The sequence below is a fragment of the Ailuropoda melanoleuca genome, chromosome 1 (assembly GCF_002007445.2).
Source record: "Ailuropoda melanoleuca isolate Jingjing chromosome 1, ASM200744v2, whole genome shotgun sequence".
Lineage (NCBI taxonomy): Eukaryota > Metazoa > Chordata > Mammalia > Carnivora > Ursidae > Ailuropoda > Ailuropoda melanoleuca.
In genome coordinates this window covers 97,079,184-97,090,099 of record NC_048218.1, presented here as the reverse complement: position 1 = coordinate 97,090,099, position 10,916 = coordinate 97,079,184, and the positions used below count along the sequence as shown (strand labels likewise).

Below are 10,916 nucleotides of genomic sequence, written 5' to 3'. Positions count from 1 at the left end.
CATCCTATTGGACCTCTATCATGGATGAAGTACTAAGGGATAGTAAGAAATATAACAATTCAAAAGTGCAAGGTTAGTCATATCTTTCTGTCTGCTCCCATCAGAGGTAAGACCTATGTTCTTGATCACAATATTGAATACTTGACGTCTGACAACCCAGTCAACTGGCCAGTGCAGGATATAAGATGAAGAATGGTTGATCCATTTCTGTATCAAATAGTTATTTTATAAATATCTGTTATATATCCAGTCTTTCTACATTTACTGAAAAAAATAAAAATAGAGGGAGAATGCTTAAGGAATTATATTCTATTCAAGATAAACAACTTTGAAAGATTCAGGGAACTATATTAGCTAATGATTGTGAATATACATTTTACAAATAGGTATTATAAGCAGGGGCCATTCAGCGTGTGGAATCTTTCTCAAATAAACAAGGTAGGAGTATTAAGTGACTTCTATATCATTATTCTCTTCCTAAGATAGAGAGACTATACAGTGTTTTTGTCTTAAGATACTACATTTTGTACTGCAGTGTCATCTAACGAGACTCAAATGTAACTTGAAAGCTCACGAAAGTTATATTTTAAAAGAGCAATGCAAAGTTCATCTAAGCAACTTAATTAGCATATAAATTTTCTTTTAAGAAGAAAGTATATGCTGTATTTCTCTTTGTATCCTCCTGGGTATCTAACACATCATTCTGTTTATAGTAAGTTGACTGCCTTTTTAGTACCAAGAGTATAACATTCATTTTTTCTATTCCCAGAGCCTACCCTATATCTGACACAGAACGCATTTAATGATCTTGTATTAAATAAATTAATTCATGAATGAATAAATGAAAGTAAGGATGAATGAATAACTAAATATGAGAAAAATATTTAACAGCCTTTGGAGTTCTAGTTGACATCTCAAAAGATAGCCCACTATTCTGTGTCCTCTAATTTCATCACTTAAAACAACCTACGTGTGTGTGCATGTGTGTATGTATATGTCTGTGTTTATATATATGTATACATAAGTGTATATATATATAAGCATATATATACACATATATACACACATTTATCTGTTTATATGCGTGTACATAAGTTTGGAGGTTGATACCTAAATAAAAAGGCTATAAGGTTGGTGTGGCTCTAATCTGGAATTTCTTAAATGAAATTATTGAGAATTTGCTAAATGTTAATTCTGAATAGCTTACGTAACTACACTTAAGATTTTGTGTTTTGTTTTTTGTTGTTTTTTTTTTTTTTAGTTCTTTAAACTCTCTGAGAAGGTATAATTTCAAGTTTCAGTTTTGGAAACTGATAATAATCAGAAGGTATACTCCTACTTTGTGAAATGTTTATCTGAATGAAATTAAGTTACTATTAATGTAAATTTTAAGCCACGTATAAACTGAGACTCAGGACTTCATATATGGTATTTTTGCTGTTTGCTTTCTATGATAAGGTATCTTTAGGTTTTTAAATTGTTACTTTCAGTGTGGTTCTTGTCTGTGCCTCATCCTAGTTTGTAATATACTTAATAATGAAATAGCCTTTTAGGGAAATGCAGGCCCCTATATTCCTAAATGTGAATAATTAGTGTATTACAATTAATATTAATAATTCTCATATTTCATGAATTGAGGAACCACAATAAAGCTGCTTTATGGTGGTGTTCATTTTTCGACTTTGCCAAGTTCAAAGTGTAATGCTGATTCAGCCTTAGCAAGTTTAGGTGCCTTAGGGCTTTTTCCATGAAGAATGAACACCATTTGGCACTTTCTTTTCTTGTTTCTCCAGAATCTCAGTACTGATTTTCAGGGTCATAGGGTGAGGCCCATCTGTTTAATCAGGTTTCTGCCTGATGATGCAGGTAGACGGGAAAGTTGAAACTTAACTATACATTCCTTTAAGTACTGTAATTAGCCTCTTATATCTGCCCCAGAACCTAAGTAATGAGCACATTTTAAAATGCAGGTAATAGCAGAATGTAAGTTTTGCTTGCTTAAGCTATTTCAAAATCCCCATGGGCTGAGTGTCTTCCTTCAGCCAAATTGGATCAAGTTTTTTTGGTTTTCTTTTGTTTTTTAAGACTACCCTAATATATCACTAAGGATGTAAGCCAATTTATCAACTTAGATGCCAGAGTAATTGTTCAAAGCCAATATAATATACATATTAGATTATATATATATTTTTACTTAATTGTTTTTTATGTAAGCTATATATGTATATATGTTTTACTTAATAGTTCAGAGTCAGCATGGATATTATTTCCCCTTCAAGAAGATTAAAGTGAAGTTGTGTTTCTTTTATATTTTTCTTTTTATGATTGTGTGTAACATATGGCCTGGGTGATATAGATAGTTAGATAGATAGATGATAGATAGATATGAAAAACATCAGGGAATTGTATGTGGGGCCCTGAGGGGGAAATAAGAACAAGTTTTATACAATAATCTCTTTGAGTTAACAATGTAGATTCCTAAGGAATTTTGGAACAGAAAATTGAATTAGATCCATGACTAATTCCAAAATCTTGATGGTTGAAATGGGTTGATTGAAAAAACGTAACGAGGATTTCTCTAGACCTGTGTTGTCCAGTACTCTAGTTGCTAGCTACATGTAGCTATTTAAATTCAGATTAGTTAAAATTAAACTAAATTGGGAATTCAGTTCCTCAGTCGTACTAGCCAGCATTTCAAGTGCTCAATAATCACATGTGCCTAGTGGCCAAGATATTGGGCAGCCCGTATATAGAAAATCTCTATTGCAGAAAGTTCAGTCGGAATGAACTGCTCTGGAGTATGACACTAAAGGAAATATTTCCTCTCTGTTTGATTCCAGTGGATCACAAATCCAAACAGTAGCTGCCATCTTAACCTGAAAATTCCTGTCCATTCGGCTTAAAGCTACCCTTAAAAAGAGTAGTATTTTTAAATCACCGTGGTCCATTTTCAAGACTTTTCAATATTGGCTAATCTTTCCCTATATATTTTCTACATCATAACCTAGTATTATTTATTTTAATTGTTCCCTGATCTACAATAAGTATTGTATTAAGAGTAAATTTAGCTATACCTCTAGTTTTAACTGATCTTCCCATGAAAAAGCTTGGAATCTATGACATGCATGTGATAAATCAAAGTTTTTTTGCATTTATTTCTTCAGGATCACCAATTCAGTTTATTTAATATATTTTATGTGCTTTCCATACATATTGCAATATATAATTATTTTATTTCATTTTTTAAATCATCCGGTTTATCATTTATGACTGTGAACCTTCTTTCTCTATCACTTAGAGTTATCATACATCACTAGAAATCTTTTTTTTTTTTTAATCACTTGAGTTATAAGACTGGAAACATTCTTTCCCTATTACCCAACTTACTGTTTATGACTAGAAATCTTTCTCTAGCATCTGAGTTATCATTCATGACTTGAACCTTTCTCTAGAACCTGACTTATCACTTATGAATGTAAACCTTTTTTTCTATTATGCGAGTTATTATTTATGCCTGAAAACCTTTCTCTAGCAGATGAGTCATCATTTATAATTGGAAACCTCTTTTTTCTATCATGTGAGTTATTATTTTTGACTAGCAATCTTTCTCTATCACATGAGTTACATGTCATCATTTATAATTGGAAACCTTTTGCTAACATCTGGCTTGTTAATGACTGGAAAACTTTCCTTACATCCTGAGTTATCATTAATGACTGGAAGCTGTTCTTTCTTAGGCACCTGACTTAACACTTATGACTGAAAACCTCCTTTCTCCATTACTAGAGTTATCATTTATGCATGGAAAACTTCTTTGTTTATTATATGTTATCATTTGTCATGGAAACCTTCATTCTCTCTCACCTGAATTATCATTTATGGTTGGAAATCCCCTATGTTTTTCATCAAATCATCATTTATGACTGTAAACAGTCATCTGGATTACTATTTATAATGGAAAAGCTTCTTTCTCCATCATGTGAATTATCAATAATGACTAGAAATCTTTCTCTATCACCTATACTAACATTTTTGACTTGAAACCTTCTTTCTTTGTCACTTGACTTATCATTTATCATCAGGAACCTTTATTTCCCTATCTCTTGATTTATCATTTATGATGGGAAACTTTCATTCTCCACCATCTGAGTTATCATTTATGACTGAAACTCTTTCTGTCTCTATTACCTGATTTTTGTTTATGACTAAGAACCTTTTTCCTATTCTACCTGAGCTATACCTGATGACTGGGATACATTCTTTCCTATCATGTGTGTTATCATTTATGACTGGAAACCCATTCGTTATCAGCTGAGTTACTGTTTATGATTGGAAATTATCTATTGCAATTGCTTGAGTTACCATTTATGATGGGAAATCTTTTTTCCCTATCATCTGACTTTTCATTTATGACTGGAAACCTTCTTTTTCAATTACCTGAGTTAAAATTCATGGCTGAAAGCCTTTAGTTTTCTCTCACCTGAGTTCTCATTTATGACAGGGAATAGTTTTTCTCTATCTCTTGCATTATCAATTATGACTTGAAACCATATTTTTCTATCCTCTGTTAGAATTTGTGACTGGGAACCATTTTTTTTTTAGTCTTTGTGTTGTTATTTATGAATTGAAACCATCTTTTTGTATCCCTTGAGTTGTCATTTATGACTGGATATGAATGTATACCCTATCTTCTCTATTTTTTTGATGATGGGCATTTGTACACACACACACACACACACTCACACAATGGAATATCACACATGCATGAGATAGAAGAAATCCTGACATTTGCAATAATGTGCATGGATCTTGAGGAAATTATACTATGTCATTGATTTTTTTTTCTCATTTTTAAAATAACTACATAAAGTTAATCATAATACCCATTACTATCACTTCAGTCATCCTTACTTAATTTCTCTGGTTATTTTCTATCTGGCTTTTTTTTTCTTTTTTTTCCCCTCTATCTAGCTTTTGACACCCCAAATTATTTTTCTTTCTAATGTATTTTCCAACTTTAAACAATATTGTTCTCAACATTTTTTCTGTTCTGAATATCCTCTACTTAAATATTTTGTCTCTTCTTTAATAGCTCTTAATTTTTATTATTATTAAGGGAATATAAAAAGTATTTCAAAGTAGAGAATATAATGAGTCCTTATGGATCCTCACCAAGCTTTGACAATTACCAGTTCATGGTTAAATTTTTCATCTGTACTACCACCCACTTCCACCAACTCCCAAGATTCTTTTGAAGTAATTTAAAGACATGGCATTATGTATAATTTCATTTATATGACATTTTCAAAAGGACAGAACTATAGAGATGGAAAATAGATTAGTGGCTGCCATGGGACAGGAATGGAATAAAACAGTTCTTTTGTGGTCATAGAACAGCTTAGAACAGTTAATTTTTGTGGTGGTTGAACAAATCATTACATGGAACAAAACTGCTTAGAACTATACACATCCACACAAAGAAATGCAGGTTAAAAGCAGTAAAAATTGAATAAGGTCTGTAGTCTAGTTAGCAACGGTATACCAATATTTATTTTTCTTTGTTTCAGTGTTGTACTGCAGTTATAAAATATGTCACCATTAGAGGAAGCTGGACATGTTGCATTATTTCTGACATTTCCTGTGAGTTTATAATTATTTCAGAATAAAAAGACTTCAAAATTAATTTTAATACCATTAAATCACTAAAATACTCAGGAATACATTGAACAAGATAAGTGAAAGTACATGCAAAACAACAGAATATTTCTGAGAAAAAAATCTAAATAATTGGAGCGGTATATACTATGCCAATGGATTTGAAGGGTCAATATTGTGAAAATGCCAATTTTCCCCAAATTATAGATTTAAAGTAATCACAGTCATAATTCTATCAGAATTTCTTATAAAAATTGACACACTGAATGGAAGTACAAACACCTCAAAGAGAAAAACCAATCTTAAAAAAAAAATCTCACTTCAAAAACTATTATAAAACTATAATAGTAATAATATAGCCATGATGCTAGAAAAAAAAATCAAAAGCACAGAATAGACAGCCCAGAAATACACCCACTCATATTCGGTCAATTACTTTTGACAAGGTTGCCAAAGCTCTTCAGTAAAATAAGGATTTTCAACAAATATTTAGAATATTATATATCTGTTCGCATCACAAAGAATATTAACTCCTACCTCACACCATGTACAAAACTTAATTTGTGACAGATCATACACCTAAACATAAAAAGCAAAAACTACAAATCTCATAAAACACAGGAGAATATCTTCAATAACTTGGGGACAGGCAAATATTTCTTAGACAAGAGACCAAAGCACCTTAAAAAAATTTAAGAGAGTAAATAAAAAATCAGACTAAAAAAATGCTACTTGCCACATAACACTGTTAAAAAAAATCAGTAAGAAAACCATAACTTAGAAGAAATTATTTGTAAAATGTATAGCTTACAAAAACAAATCAAACACGTGAAAATCCCACGTGACAATAAAATGACAAATAAGCCAATAAATAAAAAATACCAAGTACCTGGGCACCTGAGAGGCTCAGTTGGTTAAGCGGTTTCAGCATCTGACCCTTGATTTCGCTCAGGTCATGATCTCAGGGTCCTGGGATCAAGCCCTGTGCAGACCCAGTGCAGAGTGTGCTTGTCCCTATCGCTCCTCCTCCCAGTGCTCGGTCTCTCTTTCTCTGCCTCTAAAATAAATAGATAAAAATCTAAAGAAAAAAAAAGAGAGAGAGAGAGAGCAAGTGCCCACTTTGCAAGCACATATATTAAAATTGGAACTCTATAGAGACGATTAGCACAGCCTCTGTGCAAGGATGATATGCAAATTCATGGAGCTTTCCACATTGGAAAAAAATGAGCAAAATACTTAGATACTTCACAAAAGGAGATATATAATGGGAGTAAAAAAGAGAGAGAGAGAGAAAAAAACAAATAAGAAAATGAGCATTTGTCATTAAGGAAAATCAGGTTAAAACTGTGATAAAATTGCCCTACAGAACTAGAAGTTTGGCTGAAATTTAAATATCTGAGACACCAAATGCTGCTAAGTAGGAAGAGTAATTAGAACTCTTACGTGGTGGGTGTGTAAAATGATATAGCACAATGGAAAGTGCTTTGGTAATTATTATAAAGACAAATACACAGCTGTTCTAAGGCATAGGGATTCTACTCCTAGGTATTTATCTAAGAGAAATGAAAATATATGCCCATAAAAAAGGTGTCATTTTTTATATATCTAATATATGGTAACTAATATGATAAAAAAAAAATAGCAAAGTGGTTGCCTTTGGTGTAAGAGTGTTGACTAGGAAGAGAATGAGGGAACTTTCGGAGATTGTGGTTATGCTCTATATCTTAATAGGGTCTGATTACACAGGTGTATGCATTTGTCAAAACTCATCAAACTGATGATATTTGTACCTTCCTCTGTATATTTAAACTAAAACCATTATTAAAATATTGAATTTCAGTTGATTGATTGCCATGTAAGTATGGTATTGGTTAGTGATTCTAAAACTATACATTTACACTATATATATATATATATATTTGTATATGTGTATATATATACATACACACACACACACTATATATATATATATTTACACTATATAAATGGACATTTCTGTAAATATGGATGTTTTTATATATATGTATATACACCTTTTATATATGGATATAAAAGCCTAATTAGAGTGTCTACCAGAAATGACATACAGGAGGAGCTTGTCTGATTTTGAAAGAAGATAATAGTAGAAAGATAGGCTCATTTTTGAAGGAACTATAAGGTCAGGATGGAAGAAATTCCAGCTAATGAGAAAGATTAAGGAAAAATGTTTTAAAAGGCATGACAGAGAGGGAAGAATTTCTGGGGGAGTGTCTTTGAATAAGCAAGTTAGATGGAGTTACTGTTGGGGAATATCATTAAAAACAAAATCTTCAGCTAACCCGGAAAATCTTTCCCCAAAAGTAGAAAAGAAAGAAAACAGCTTTATTATAGAACAGACTTTAAATCAGAAAGAAGTCTTACCCTTTTATATTGCCAGGCAGATACAACCCTATGGCATACATGTTCTCATGATCAACAGTAACTAGTCCTTAAATAAGAGGACTTGACAGCACCATTTGTCACACGTCGTTCTTCCTAGATTCACCTGATAATTGGGGTGGCCATCTGTGTTTGCTAATCGTTTTTTTCCAAAGAAAAAATAAACCGTAATATTTTTATGACAAGAGGTACTCTGGCAACTTAGTATGTGGTACCCTGGCTGCAGGCTTCTACCCTCACACAAACTGGGAGATAGGGAGGCTGTCTTACTTGATGATTGCATTTCAATGAGATGGCTCCCAGGTCCTTGAGAAAGGCATTATGTGTCATACAGTTGGCAACTGGCTTATTTAGCTTTTAAATGGATTTACATGTATTTTAAAGAGACAAAAAAGTTACAAGTATTCTAAAGTAAGCCTTCTAAGAAAAGGTGGGAGGTGGGGGGAGGGAGGTTTCTTCCCTTATTTTTAACAGGAAGAATTAAGCCTCTTATTTTTCTAATTTATATTTGCCCTTACACTATACGAGAGGGACACAGATCTTCTATCTTCTATCTTCATAGAGATAGAATATATTGTGGAAGCAATTACAAAATCCATAATTCTTACCCAAGAACCTTGGAGCCACATATGCTATAAAATAGGAACTTTCTCGGATTATGGACAGGTAATACTGTGATATATACTTTATGTATTAGGAAAAACCCCAGTAAAGTCTTAATACCTTGTAATCAAAACATTAATATACCTGTAGGGAAATATATGAATATTCACACTAATTGGAATAAAAATATAAATAGCTATACATCAATTTCAGGTAAACTTGGTCAGGGCTGGTCAAGTCTCATAACCAGAAGAATTATAAAAATCTCTGTTTCCACAGTCTTTTGACTTTGGCTTGTAGATAAAAGATTTGAGATTTTTAGGGGGAGTGGGATAGTGAATGAACAAAGGAAATACGGTATGATTCCTGAAAAACATTAAGAGGGCTCAGAGGAAGGCCTTTAAATTTAAAGGGACAGTAGTCAATATGAATATGTGTTTCTCTCCAACTACACTCATCTGTGCTTTCACATCTTGAAGAAAACTGAAAGTTGGACAGAACCAGGCCCAGGTATTTCCAGGCAAATTGTGAAAGAAGGCAAAGGAATTGAGTATACCTGCAGGAAAATGAGTATAATGATGGGACTTGGACTTTCAGTTAGGTAAGTAGGGAAATAAGGTTCTGAGTGAGGGTGTACCACATGGTGGGAGAAGGTAGGTTGATGGGAGAAGATGAACTTAAAACCCTGTAGGATTCAACAGGCTTAAGACTAGGATTAGTATAGGCAGTGAGATGCAAAAAGATGGTATACTGTGTGGGATTCAAAATTGAAATTCTCGAGTTGCAGGTAAGAAGGTAAGGAATATCCTTGGTAATTAGTAACCAAGGCAAGATGGAGAATAAATTCATTGGAGGAGAGAAGCTTAAGGCAATTGGAAAGAACACGTGCAAGGAAATTGAAATTCTAATAATTATAATCGTTAATAGGGCTGAAGAGAGGAGTAAGTCAAGAGCCAAACTATTCAGGGAATGAGGGGAATGACCCTCTGCAAATAGATGCAGCCAACTTTCTATTGCCCCATTTAAATGATTTTTTTTTTCCTTCTGAGATTTCTATTTTGGAAAGCTAAGGTATTTCTGTGTTTTTAATTGGTATGTTAGTAATTTGAATTTTACTGAAATTGAATTAATTTCTCTTGTAAATTATTTCATTAAACAAAGATAAAATGTTTGAAACTAGTAAAAGTTTTAGATCAAAGGAAAAATTTAAGGGATTTTAAAATTAAACCTATTTTCATACGTGCACTCTAATCCAAGTTTTTAATATTCAAAGTGATGTAAATTATGCAGTGTACATAATTTATGAGTTTGCATTTTCCAAGCTCTTTAAAAATGGATACCAAATATAAGTGTTCCTTTTGAAGTTTTAAACCAGTAAATATGGAGACTGATCAAGAAAGTTTAATGAGCAAGAGTAATTAAATAAACTTAGTTTTAGAAATCTGTGTAAATTGTTAAGGTAGGTGGTAAACTTTCCATTATGGATACTTGGTATAGAAAGGAATGTTCCTTGTTTGTTTGCATGCTTCTTTTCTGAATGGACTTGATGAAGAAAGGAAACCAGACCAGATACTGAGCCTTCAGCTCTGTTATACTATTGTCAAATAGGTTAAATTATTTGCCTTTCTCTCTTTCTTTCCCTCCTTCCTTCCTTCCTTCCTTCCTTCCTTCCTTCCTTCCTTCCTTCCTTCCTTCCTTCCTTCCTTTNTCTTTTCTGAATGGACTTGATGAAGAAAGGAAACCAGACCAGATACTGAGCCTTCAGCTCTGTTAAACTATTGTCAAATAGGTTAAATTATTTGCCTTTCTCTTTCTTTCCTTCCTTCCTTCCTTCCTTCCTTCCTTCCTTCCTTCCTTCCTTCCTTTTTCTTTTTCTTTCTTTCTTTCTTTCTTTTTCTTTCTTTCTTTCTTTCTTCTTTCTTTTTCTTTCTTTCTTTCTTTCTTTCTTTCTTTCTTTCTTTCTTTCTCTCTCTCTCTCTCTCTCTCTTTCTTTCCTTCCTTCCTTCCTTCCTTCCTTCCNCTTTCTTTCTTTCTTTCTCTCTCTTTCTTTCCTTTCTTTCTTTCTTTCTTTCTTTCTTTCTTTCTTTCTTTCTTTCTTTCTTTTCTTTGAAAACAGAGAAAGCATACATGCAAGCAGGGGAAGGGGAAGTGTTGTTGGGGGAGAANCTTCCTTCCTTCCTTCCTTCCTTCCTTCCTTCCTTCTTTCTTTTCTTTGAAAACAGAGAAAGCATACATGCAAG

General features: G+C 32.7%; 1 non-coding gene across 1 annotated transcript; it reads left to right on the top strand.

Moving 5' to 3' along the window:
- The first annotated feature begins 6,766 nt into the window (after window positions 1-6,766).
- Window positions 6,767-6,873, top strand: LOC117795472. Its single transcript, XR_004619511.1, has one exon. It is a non-coding gene; the product is annotated as a U6 spliceosomal RNA (small nuclear RNA).
- Window positions 6,874-10,916: the final 4,043 nt, after the last annotated feature.